Here is a 12613-nt window from a genome sequence, read left to right as displayed (position 1 = left end):
TCAGCCCTCTACAAGTGATAGTTGTTTTTACTATATTGTCCTTCTGCTGTTATTAGTAACCCAGGCCATCCACCACATGTTCAGCCCTTTACAAGTGATAGTTGTTGTTACTATATTGTCCTTCTGCTGTTATTAGTAACCCTGGCCACCCACCACATGTTCAGCCCTCTACAAGTGATAGTTGTTGTTACTATATTGTCCTTCTGCTGTTATTAATATTAGTAACCCAGGCCACCCACTGCATGTTCAGCCCTCTACAAGTGATAGTTGTTTTTACTATATTGTCCTTCTGCTGTTATTAGTAACCCCGGCCACCCACCACATGTTCAGCCCTCTACAAGTGATAGTTGTTGTTACTATATTGTCCTTCTGCTGTTATTAATATTAGTAACCCCGGCCATCCACCGCATGTTCAGCCCTCTACAAGTGATAGTTGTTGTTACTATATTGTCCTTCTGCTGTTATTAATATTAGTAACCCAGGCCATCCACCACATGTTCAGCCCTCTACAAGTGATAGTTGTTGTTACTATATTGTCCTTCTGCTGTTATTAATATTAGTAACCCCGGCCATCCACCGCATGTTCAGCCCTCTACAAGTGATAGTTGTTGTTACTATATTGTCCTTCTGCTGTTATTAATATTAGTAACCCAGGCCATCCACCACATGTTCAGCCCTCTACAAGTGATAGTTGTTGTTACTATATTGTCCTTCTGCTGTTATTAGTAACCCAGGCCATCCACCGCATGTTCAGCCCTCTACAAGTGATAGTTGTTGTTACTATATTGTCCTTCTGCTGTTATTAATATTAGTAACCCAGGCCACCCACCACATGTTCAGCCCTCTACAAGTGATAGTTGTTGTTACTATATTGTCCTTCTGCTGTTATTAATATTAGTAACCCAGGCCATCCACCACATGTTCAGCCCTCTACAAGTGATAGTTGTCGTTATGGTTAATCCTTTGCCCACCACATATAATTCTGTACCATGTTCAATATTCAGGCTAGCTTGTCCACAGAATGAGATGATGAGAATCTATACTGAAATGTCGCTATTACAGTATAATATAGAAGTTGTTATCAATAAATTTTGTCTACTTTGTCATCCATCAACTTCTTAGGAATGTCTATCAAACAACAGTGATTTAGAGTTTTGAAGATTTTATATATATTACATTGTTATCAAATGAAAAGTTCTTTCTATTTTTAAAGTACCACTAGTAATTCACATTCTTGGTACGTATTTAAATCATTTATGGACTTGTGGGAATGCTTTGGTTCAGAACCATCTATCTTAATGTCAGTTGTAGTCACAAGTTTTAGGAATAACCTTTTCTGGTATAATAGGTAATTGACATACTTTTTGTGATTTCATGCACCTACTTTAAATGGAGATGGATATCAAAGACTTTGTCTTCTTGTTTGTATGGTAGTTCTGACAGAATGACCTATATATTGGAGGCCATGTTTTCTGCAGTCAATGGTGCTGTCACACGTCCAGCTGGGCTGCAAGTCATTACTGTAGTACAGTCTGACTGGTCAGCGTTGCAGGCAAGGTCAAATTAGTTGTCGGTCAATAGGGCATCTGCTTCTCCGAATACAGCGCCACCTATTGGCTGTCAATGATACTGAGGAACTTCATCTATTGATTGCATCGCAGGCCAGAGGAACTTCCTTCACACCTCTGGACAAATAGTTCTGATGTCATTTGATGGGGAGACAACTCATGTTACTTATAATATCATTGAAGAAAAATGGGGAGATAACTCATGTTCATGATGTCAGAAGAATTGACCCGATTGATGATCATAATATCAATTACTGGCTTGTCTGATCCAGACTCAATTATTTACAGACCACAATCATATATCTGGAATATTGCTGAGTGCAGCATTAAAACAAACAAACCATAGCGTTGATAAACCTGATGGGGAGACAACTCATGTTACTTTTAATACCAATACCAATACCAATACCAATTAAATGACTGGGGAGGTATGCATGTCTCATATCAGCCCTGCACTGATTATCCTCTTCCTACAATATTTATTTTCTTCTTATCCAGCGTTTGCGATACATGTCACATTTTTTAAGAAAATTGATTTGAGAGTGTGACAGAGTGTGTTGTGTTTTGGATATTTCCATCATAACAGCATGTGTCAACAGTCTACATACGTTCGTTTCATTTGATGTTATAGTCATTAAATACATGTTGATAAATTCCACACTTTTTCTTTTTAGGGTCAGCAGATTGGACCTGTCAAGGATGGTGATATAAGTATCAGCTGAAGTCTGAGAGGAAAACAGGTGAGCTTACAGTGGTCCTACAACATTTGAGCATTCACTATGGTTTTCTTCTAAATGTATGCCTGGTACATCATCGACCCATACACTGGGATATATCAACAGTTGACTTGTGAGGTGTTCGACCCATACACCGTGATATATCAACGGTTGACTCCTGAGGTGTTCAACCCATACACCGTGATATATCAACGGTTGACTCCTGAGGTGTTCAACCCATACACCGTGATATATCAACGGTTGACTCCTGAGGTGTTCAACCCATACACCGTGATATATCAACGGTTGACTCCTGAGGTGTTCAACCCATACACCGTGATATATCAACGGTTGACTCCTGAGGTGTTTGATACGTTACCAGAGTTGACAGAGCTATACTGATACAGCGTAGAGGAATTGTTTATGTTTGTATGCAAATAAGCTATAACATCATTGCAATGTGATTGATAATGGCTCGTCATTTGGCAAAATGAAGGCATTATCAAGTTACAGTGGCCCTGCTTTTCCCGATAATTGCAGGCCAGTTTATGATCAGTTAGCTGTTAATATACTATAATATACATAACAAAACCTACAGCCCTATAAGATGTATTCTACAAGTTATGTTCCATATTGTACAGGTATATGGGTCATTCTCTTTAAAAGGTAACATTTCAGGCCAAGGAAAAACAACAAAACTAAATTCCCTTTTGAAATGTTTTTATTGAGCAGATAAACAATATAACAATTACTGAATATAAACGTAAAGTGTGAAGGCTTAATAAGCCTTATTTTCAATTTTACAGAAAATTAATTTTTGCATCAATGTACTAAATGTCTCGGCTGTTACCTTGCCTAAAGTTCAGTTTTTGTCACCGAAAATAGATCTTAAATTAATTAACTTTTTGGTATGGTTGTTGTGTTTAGGCATAGTTGAAAGATCAACAACAATTAATTTTCATACATTGGCATGACTAAATTATTAGACTGTAAATATGTGCATACTATGGAATTATATGCATAAAGATATATGATAAACCTGTCTACTGATTACATTCAAAGGGGACTATCATTATTCTATAAGGAAAAGATAGTTATCACACTTTAAACTTTATTTGTTGAAATGTCTATTAAAGTATATGTATGCTGTTGCCTAAAAATGTCTGCCCTGTCACATTTTTTAAGGTGACAGCAGAGACAGTGACAGGAGAGACAAACCTTGCCATAATGCCAGTGTAGGGCAATGACTTCTCCCTTGTACTCAAAAAAGCACACTGGTTGAGCTCCACTCTGAGAGCCAAATATACTGATTAAGTTTTAAGATTTGAACAATTTCGGAATCCAAAATGCAGGGTAACAGTACAGACACCCACAAAAAGTACATATCAAGAGACAACACTAACCAGTTATTTTTGAGAAACTTCAGCACGGTAAATTGCTTGAGGACATGGTGCCTTGATGGAACTGGAAGGAAGTGACCTGAGAAGACCTTAGCACTCCGAGATACCAAGGGAGTGATTATTATTTGTATTTGTGCTATCTTGTGACAGGACAGACACTATTACTTTGGACAAGATTACTGTTACCAAAAATAATGAATCCAGGTGGAAAATCAATAAGTTTTTTGGTGTTATATGCCATTCATTATGTCATGCAACATAAGTCATCAGGGCTTTGGGAATATTTGTTCCAACTTTAAACTTCCAAGAGACTTTAGCACTGTTTAGATAATTTGAAAAAGTTTGATTTTGTATTTATTGGAAAACCAATTTCTGCTCTTTTCTGCACACTTAACATATTGTACTGGCTAACATAAGGTTATAGCAGTAATTCTAGCAGAATATTGCATACAACCGACAAATATCTTTCATTGTCAAATAATGTGAAAACAGAATAATGAGTTATGTTCAAGAAAATATTACTTTTTTTTAGAGAATGACTGATATATTTCATGTTCATACCATGCCATTTGTCTGCCTCTATGCATGAGACCCGTGAAGATCCGGGGTAGAATATGTCTTCAGCAACCAATGCTTGCCGTAAAAGGCGACTTATATGATGCTTGTCGTAAGAGGCGACTAACGGGATCAGGTGGTCAGCCTTGCTGACTTGGTTGATGCATGTCATCGATTCCAATTGCGTGGATCGATGCTCATGATGTCAATCACTGGATTGTCTGTTCCAGACTCGATTATTTACAGACGGCCGTCATATAGCTAGAAAATTGCTGAGTGCGGCGATAAACAACAACCAAAAAAATCCCAAACAAACAAAGCATGTAACGTTGAGGACAGTATGAGAAACGTCCCACACCAATACCAAAGTCACACATTGTGACCAGACTGTGAGTTATTGCTGGTAACCAACAGTGTGACCTCCAATCCCATTGGGGACCCTACCCACTGTAGCATGTGTGGTGGACCCTTTACCTTGCGGTGCCTCCATCACTACCAAAATTTAGTCACGGAAATACAGTTATCTCATTTGAAGATATATGTCTACAAATTATGGAATAAAATCCAAATGGAGTCCCAGAAAGAATGCTTAATTTTACCTTTAACTGAGGCAATCTGGACTTGCCTAATCATTCTAGACTTGAGTTGGATTAATTTCTTAATTGATTCTGTAGGGTCTGGGAGACAGACGAGTGTGAATGGTTTAGAGACAAAGCCCTGCTGGAAACTGCCTACATGATAGTCATGTAGAACCCACAGTGTTGATTATATTGGGTCACACACTCAGTGGCCAATAATTCACAATAAACGGCCTCTGTACAGACGCACCAGCCTCATCTCCTTAGTCCTGCCTTACTGCACCTCACAGTACTGTGTCCTAGTTCTGGCAGCATCAGGAAATGTCCTGCCTTACTGCACCTCACAGGACTGTGTCCTAGTTCTGGCAGCATCAGGAAATGTCCTGCCTTACTGCACCTCACAGTACTGTGTCCTAGTTCTGGCAGCATCAGGAAATGTCCTGCCTTACTGCACCTCACAGTACTGTGTCCTAGGTCCGGCAGCATCAGGAAATGTCCTGTGTTACTGCACCTCACAGTACTGTGTCCTAGGTCCGGCAGCATCAGGAAATGTCCTGTGTTACTGCACCTCACAGTACTGTGTCCTAGTTCCGGCAGCATCAGGAAATGTCCTGTGTTACTGCACCTCACAGTACGGTGTCCTAGGTCCGGCAGAGTGAATGCTGTACAGCTAGAGGTGTACCTTCGTAACACTTCCACTGTAGGTTCAGCTCTTGTCCATAGTCTAGTGCTGGTACAATACATGTCCCTTTTGCCTTGAACCATGATGACAGAGCCGAATTTGTCAATTGGTGTTCAGGGAACAGATGCCCTGGACTGACCCTGGTGAGGCCTGCAGCTCTGGCTGTTTACCATGCACCACAGCAGCACTGTCACACGTGGTGGAGTGTCAGCGCACGATTGGCTGAAAGATGCATTGGCATTTATGGTTATTATGTCTTTGAATATCAAGATCTTTGTATCCAGGCAACACATTTTAACATTTTGATTTTTGATGAGATTGCAGGAGGACAAAGATTCATGATTGCATGTTTTAGCCAAAGACTTAGAGAAAATGCTGAGGTGGCAATATTCTGTGGGCCGTGTCATGCTTAGGACACTTGTGCTTTTTACGTATTCTTTTAGATTGTTGATTTCTCTCCATTTTTCTCAAAGGGGTACTTTAGGGGAAATTACACTAAATAATGGAGATACAAACTGGAATCAAGACAGGCCAACAATGGTGGTCAGGAATAGTCCCCACCTTTTTGAGTTCATCACTATGGGGCTGTCTGCGCTAGTGTCACATCGTACCCTCCCCACTTGATCCAGTGTCAGTGTGTCAGTATCAGACTGCCACGATGTGACAGACTGGCTGCACTAGTGTCACATCATACCCTCCCCAATTGATCCAGTGTCAGTGAGTCAGTATAAGACTGCCATGATGTGACAGACTGGCTGCACTAGTGTCAAATCGTACCCTCCCCACTTGATCCAGTGTCAGTGAGTCAGTATAAGACTGCCACGATGTGACAGATTTGCTGCACTAGTGTCACATCGTACCCTTCCCACTTCATCCAGTGTCAGTGTGTCAGTATCAGACTGCCACGATGTGATAGGCTGGCTGTACTAGTGTCACATCATACCCTCCCCACTTGATCCAATGTCAGTGAGTCAGTATCAGACTGCCACAATGTGATAGACTGGCTGTACTAGTGTCACATCATACCCTCCCCACTTGATCCAGTGTCAGTGTGTCAGTATCAGACTCTGATGTTGTGACAGACTGGCTGCACTAGTGTCACATCGTACCCTCCCCACTTGATCCAGTGTCAGTGTGTCAGTATCAGACTGCCAGGATGTGACAGACTGGCTGCACTAATGTCACTTCATACCCTCCCCACTTGATCCAGTGTCAGTGTGTCAGTATCAGACTGCCAGGATGTGATAGACTGGCTGCACTAGTGTCACATCATACCCTCCCCACTTGATCCAGTGTCAGTGTGTCAGTATCAGACTGCCAGGATGTGACAGACTGGCTGCACTAGTGTCACATCGTACCCTCCCCACTTGATCCAGTGTCAATGTGTCAGTATCAGACTGCCACGATGTGACAGACTGGCTGTACTAGTGTCACATCATACCCTCCCCACTCCATCCAGTCTCAGTGTGTCAGTATCAGACTGCCAGGATGTGACAGACTGGCTGCACTAGTGTCACATCGTACCCTCCCCACTTCATCCAGTGTCAGTGTGTCAGTATCAGACTGCCATGATGTGACAGACTGGCTGAACTAGTGTCACATCGTACCCTCCCCACTTCATCCAGTCTCAGTAAGTCAGTATCAGACTCCAATGTTGTGACAGACTGGCTGCACTACTGTCACATCGTACCCTCCCCACTTCATCCAGTCTCAGTAAGTCAGTATCAGACTCCAATGTTGTGACAGACTGGCTGCACTAGTGTCACATCGTACCCTCCCCACTTGATCCAGTGTCAGTAAGTCAGTATCAGACTGCCACGATGTGACAGACTGGCTGCACTAGTTTCACATCGTACCATCCCCACTTGATCCAGTGTCAGTGTGTCAGTATCAAACTGCCACGATGTGACAGACTTGCTGCACTAGTGTCACATCATACCCTCCCCACTTGATCCAGTGTCAGTGTGTCAGTATCAGACTGCCACGATGTGACAGACTGGCTGCACTAGTGTCACATCGTACCATCCCCACTTGATCCAGTGTTAGTGTGTCAGTATCAGACTGCCACGATGTGACAGACTGGCTGCACTAGTGTCACATCATACCCTCCCCACTTGATCCAGTGTCAGTGTGTCAGTATCAGACTGCCACAATGTGACAGACTGGCTGCACTAGTGTCACATCATACCCTCCCCACTTGATCCAGTGTCAGTGTGTCAGTATCAGACTGCCACGATGTGATAGACTGGCTGCACTAGTGTCACATCATACCCTCCCCACTCCATCCAGTCTCAGTGTGTCAGTATCAGACTCCGATGTTGTGACAGACTGGCTGCACTAGTGTCACATCGTACCCTCCCCACTTGATCCAGTGTCATTGAGTCAGTATCAGACTGCGATGTTGTGACCAATATCTACACTAGCATCACATCGTCCCCTCGCACAGCGCACATTTATACAAAGTTGTGTGCCTGACACATCTCTGTGGCTCTTATTTCAACACAATCACTGTATATTCAATTGAATGTTGATTGTGGGGAAATACGAGATATGTGAATGAAGAACTAATGGATTCCAGCTCATTTAATTAAATTTTGCTTGTGTAGTCACAAATTGAGAGTCCTTCATCGACAAACATTGATACCTCCCAGACTGCCCATCCACGTCAGCAGCACACCAACAGCACATCTATATACAGGACACGATTGTAGGAGCATTGATCTGGGGGGAGGTATTGGCAGCCATGTATAGATGTGGCACGAGATATAGAGCCCTGTCATCACTCCATTACAACGTGTGTATAGACACAACCCTGTATTGTGTAGCTGTTCCAGTTGACTTGTGTACATTGTCTGACATAGCTGTTCCAGTTGACTTGTGTACATTGTCTGACATAGCTGTTCCAGTTGACTTGTGTACATTGTATTGCATAGCTGTTTCAGGGTGGTATATGAACATTACACAACATTGTATTGCATAGCTGTTTCAGGGTGGTATATGAACATTACAAAACATTGTATTGCATAGCTGTTTCAGGGTGGTATGTGAACATTACACAACACTGTCTGACATAGCTGTTTCAGGGTGGTATGTGGACATTACACAACACTGTCTGACATAGCTGTTTCAGGGTGGTATGTGAAGATTACACAACATTGTCTGACATAGCTGTTTCAGGGCGGTATATGAACATTACACAACATTGTCTGACATAGCTGTTTCAGGGTGGTATGTGAACATTACACAACATTGTCTGACATAGCTGTTCCAGGGTGGTATGTGAACATTACACAACATTGTCTGACATAGCTGTTTCAGGGTGGTATATGAACATTACACAACATTGTCTGACATAGCTGTTCCAGGGTGGTATATGAACATTACACAACATTGTCTGACATAGCTGTTCCAGGGTGGTATATGAACATTACACAACATTGTCTGACATAGCTGTTCCAGGGTGGTATATGAACATTACACAACATTGTCTGACATAGCTGTTCCAGGGTGGTATATGAACATTACACAACATTGTCTGACATAGCTGTTTCAGGGTGGTATGTGAACATTACACAACATTGTCTGACATAGCTGTTCCAGGGTGGTATGTGAACATTACACAACATTGTCTGACATAGCTGTTTCAGGGGGGTATGTGAACATTACACAACATTGTCTGACATAGCTGTTTCAGGGGGGTATGTGAACATTACACAACATTGTCTGACATAGCTGTTTCAGGGGGGTATGTGAACATTACACAACATTGTCTGACATAGCTGTTTCAGGGGCGTATGTGAACATTACACAACACTGCGTGACGTAGCTGTTCCAGGTGGTATGTGGACATTACACAACACTGCGTGACGTAGCTGTTTCAGGGGGGTATGTGAACATTACACAACACTGCGTGACGTAGCTGTTCCAGGTGGTATGTGGACATTACACAACACTGCGTGACATAGCTGTTTCAGGGGGGTATGTGGACATTACACAACACTGCGTGACGTAGCTGTTCCAGGGTGGTATGTGGACATTACACAACACTGTCTGACGTAGCTGTTTCAGGGTGGTATGTGAACATTACATAACACTGCGTGACGTAGCTGTTCCAGGTGGTATGTGGACATTACATAACACTGCATGACGTAGCTGTTTCAGGGAGGTAAGTGAACATTACACAACACTGCGTGACGTAGCTGTTCCAGGGAGGTATGTGGACATTACACAACACTGCGTGACGTAGCTGTTTCAGGGTGGTATGTGAACATTACATAACACTGCGTGACGTAGCTGTTTCAGGGGGTATGTGGACATTAAACAACACTGCGTGACGTATCTGTTCCAGGGTGGTATGTGGACATTACACAACACTGCATGACGTAGCTGTTTCAGGGGGGTATGTGGACATTACACAACACTGCATGACGTAGCTGTTCCAGGTGGTATGTAGTCATTACACAACACTGCATGACGTAGCTGTTTCAGGGGGGTATGTGGACATTACACAACACTGCATGACGTATCTGTTTCAGGGTGGTATGTGAACATTACACAACACTGAGTGACGTAGCTGTTCCAGGTGGTATGTGGACATTACACAACACTGAGTGACGTAGCTGTTCCAGGGTGGTATGTGGACATTACACAACACTGCATGACGTAGCTGTTTCAGGGTGGTATGTGGACATAACACAACACTGCGTGACGTAGCTGTTCCAGGGTGGTATGTGGACATTACACAACACTGAGTGACGTAGCTGTTTCAGGGTGGTATGTGGACATTACACAACACTGCGTGACGTAGCTGTTTCAGGGTGGTATGTGGACATTACACAACACTGCGTGACGTAGCTGTTTCAGGTGGGTATGTGGACATTACACAACACTGCGTGACGTAGCTGTTTCAGGGTGGTATGTGGACATTACATAACACTGCGTGACGTAGCTGTTTCAGGGTGGTATGTGAACATTACATAACACTGCGTGACGTAGCTGTTTCAGGGGGTATGTGGACATTACACAACACTGCGTGACGTATCTGTTCCAGGGTGGTATGTGGACATTAAACAACACTGCGTGACGTAGCTGTTCCAGGTGGTATGTGGACATTACACAACACTGCATGACGTAGCTGTTTCAGGGGGGTATGTGGACATTACACAACACTGCGTGACGTAGCTGTTTCAGGGGGGTATGTGGACATTACACAACACTGCGTGACGTAGCTGTTTCAGGGTAGTATGTGAACATTACATAACAATGCGTGACGTAGCTGTTCCAGGGTGGTATGTGAACATTACACAACACTGCGTGACGAAGCTGTTCCAGGTGGTATGTGGACATTACACAACACTGCGTGGCATAGCTGTTCCAGGTGGTATGTGGACATTACACAACACTGCGTGACGTAGCTGTTTCAGGGTGGTATGTGAACATTACACAACACTGCGTGACGTAGCTGTTCCAGGTGGTATGTGGACATTACACAACACTGCGTGGCATAGCTGTTCCAGGTGGTATGTGAACATTACACAACACTGCGTGACGTAGCTGTTTCAGGGGGGTATGTGGACATTACACAACACTGCGTGGCATAGCTGTTTCAGGGTGGTATGTGAACATTACTCAGTGTATGTGTGTTTGTAAAGATCTGTTTAAGTGGTTCCTGCCATTTATACAACTTATATGGAAATCATTGCCAACAGTCACACATGGACAGTGCACCTATCAGTCAACAGTTCTGATGCAGGCCACAGCACCAGATGTGTGAACATGTGCAGTGCTGATAACTGATGCCAAGTGAGTGATGATGGGATGAGAGGTATTGAATGATGGCTGGCTGTCAGAGGTCGGAGCCAGACACCCAGTGGAACCCAGACAATAGGACATATAGACATATAGGATGGACTAATGAGGACGATGTGTGTTACTGTTTGGGACTCTTCTTAAAGAGACACTGTTGGTCGCTGCGTTTAAGACAGTTACAAGGTAAATCCTGGTCAATGTGAGCTTAATGTACAAATGTACTAAATTGAAGGAATTAACAAGATTTGGGCTTTCGACAAGTGGTTATAAATGTCACAGACAATCACCACCATCCTCTCTGACTGACAGTCACACCTCACCCTGTGATAGCCACACCTCAGCCTGCCTCTGTGACAGCCACACCTTCTCTCTTGACTCTGTGACAGCCACACCTCACCCTGACTTTGTGACAGTCACACCTCACCCTGACTCTGTTACAGTCTCACCCTGACTCTGTTACAGTCACACCTCACCCTGACTGGATGACAGTCACACCCTACACAATATTTTATTGTATAAATTATATAAATGTTTGATTGAAGTTACTGTTCCACAATCTGGTGACATGCCATAACATGGAGAGTTTGAGGATGTAAGCTATGATTTGATAACAGCCAATACAACCATACCAACAAAGCTATACTAATTGCTGGTGTGGTGTACGCCGCTGCTCACTGTGGGACCTACATCATCCCATCCTGGCCGGCTGTGAATGTGTTGGTGGTTTGATAAGGATGTATCTCCAGTGTGAGCCCCATTGCTGTAGAGGACATGATGCGTGTGGAGTCGTGCAAGCTCCAGATGTAGGTGCTGAAGACATGGGGGAATATTAACTAGTCAGCTCCTCCCACTGTGTGTGTGTGTGTCACCCTGCGTCTTACTGCAAGATCCCAGGTAGGCCTCACACCATGTGACAGTACACTGCAGTGTTCATGTACTGCCTGCCATATTGGGGGGACAGTATCGCAGTACTGGGTCACCAATATGGACATTTGGCTGTCACTTGTAAGATTCATTTTGAGATACACTTGTAGTAAAACAGTAACTAAGGGGAGGGACTCTTTCAGTAACCTGTGTACATCTATTTACTATTTACAGTCATTTGTATTTGGCGATTCATCGCAGTGCATCACAACGGTGGTACTGATTGTTGCTGTAATCGTGTATACATTGGGAGTATTAAAACACATGACCCTGCACACATCACAAACCTAAAACATGTACAACATGTACGAAGGATAGGATGTTTTTATCTATTTCAGTGGATGATGTTAAATAATAACCCCAGTTAAGATAAAGTAAGGAT

At 43.1% G+C, this 12613-nt stretch overlaps 1 protein-coding gene across 7 annotated transcripts in view; it reads left to right on the top strand.

Moving 5' to 3' along the window:
• The window catches only part of LOC124116684 (sodium-dependent proline transporter-like), a 105778-nt gene that overhangs the window by 32534 nt on the left and 60631 nt on the right, over positions 1 to 12613 (top strand). For 6 of the 7 annotated variants that reach the window (XM_048395143.1, XM_048395142.1, XM_048395141.1 and 3 more), the window contains one exon: positions 2243 to 2308. The gene's annotated coding sequence lies outside the window, so the exon portion shown is untranslated. Of the gene's footprint in view, positions 1 to 2242; positions 2309 to 11510; positions 12202 to 12613 lie in introns of those variants that run through there. The other variant, XM_048395138.1, reaches the window with a different exon arrangement.

This window comes from Haliotis rufescens, unplaced genomic scaffold (genome assembly GCF_023055435.1).
Source record: "Haliotis rufescens isolate VD_foot unplaced genomic scaffold, xgHalRufe1.0.p SCAF_14, whole genome shotgun sequence".
NCBI lineage: Eukaryota > Metazoa > Mollusca > Gastropoda > Lepetellida > Haliotidae > Haliotis > Haliotis rufescens.
This window is presented reverse-complemented; position numbering and strand designations above follow the sequence as displayed.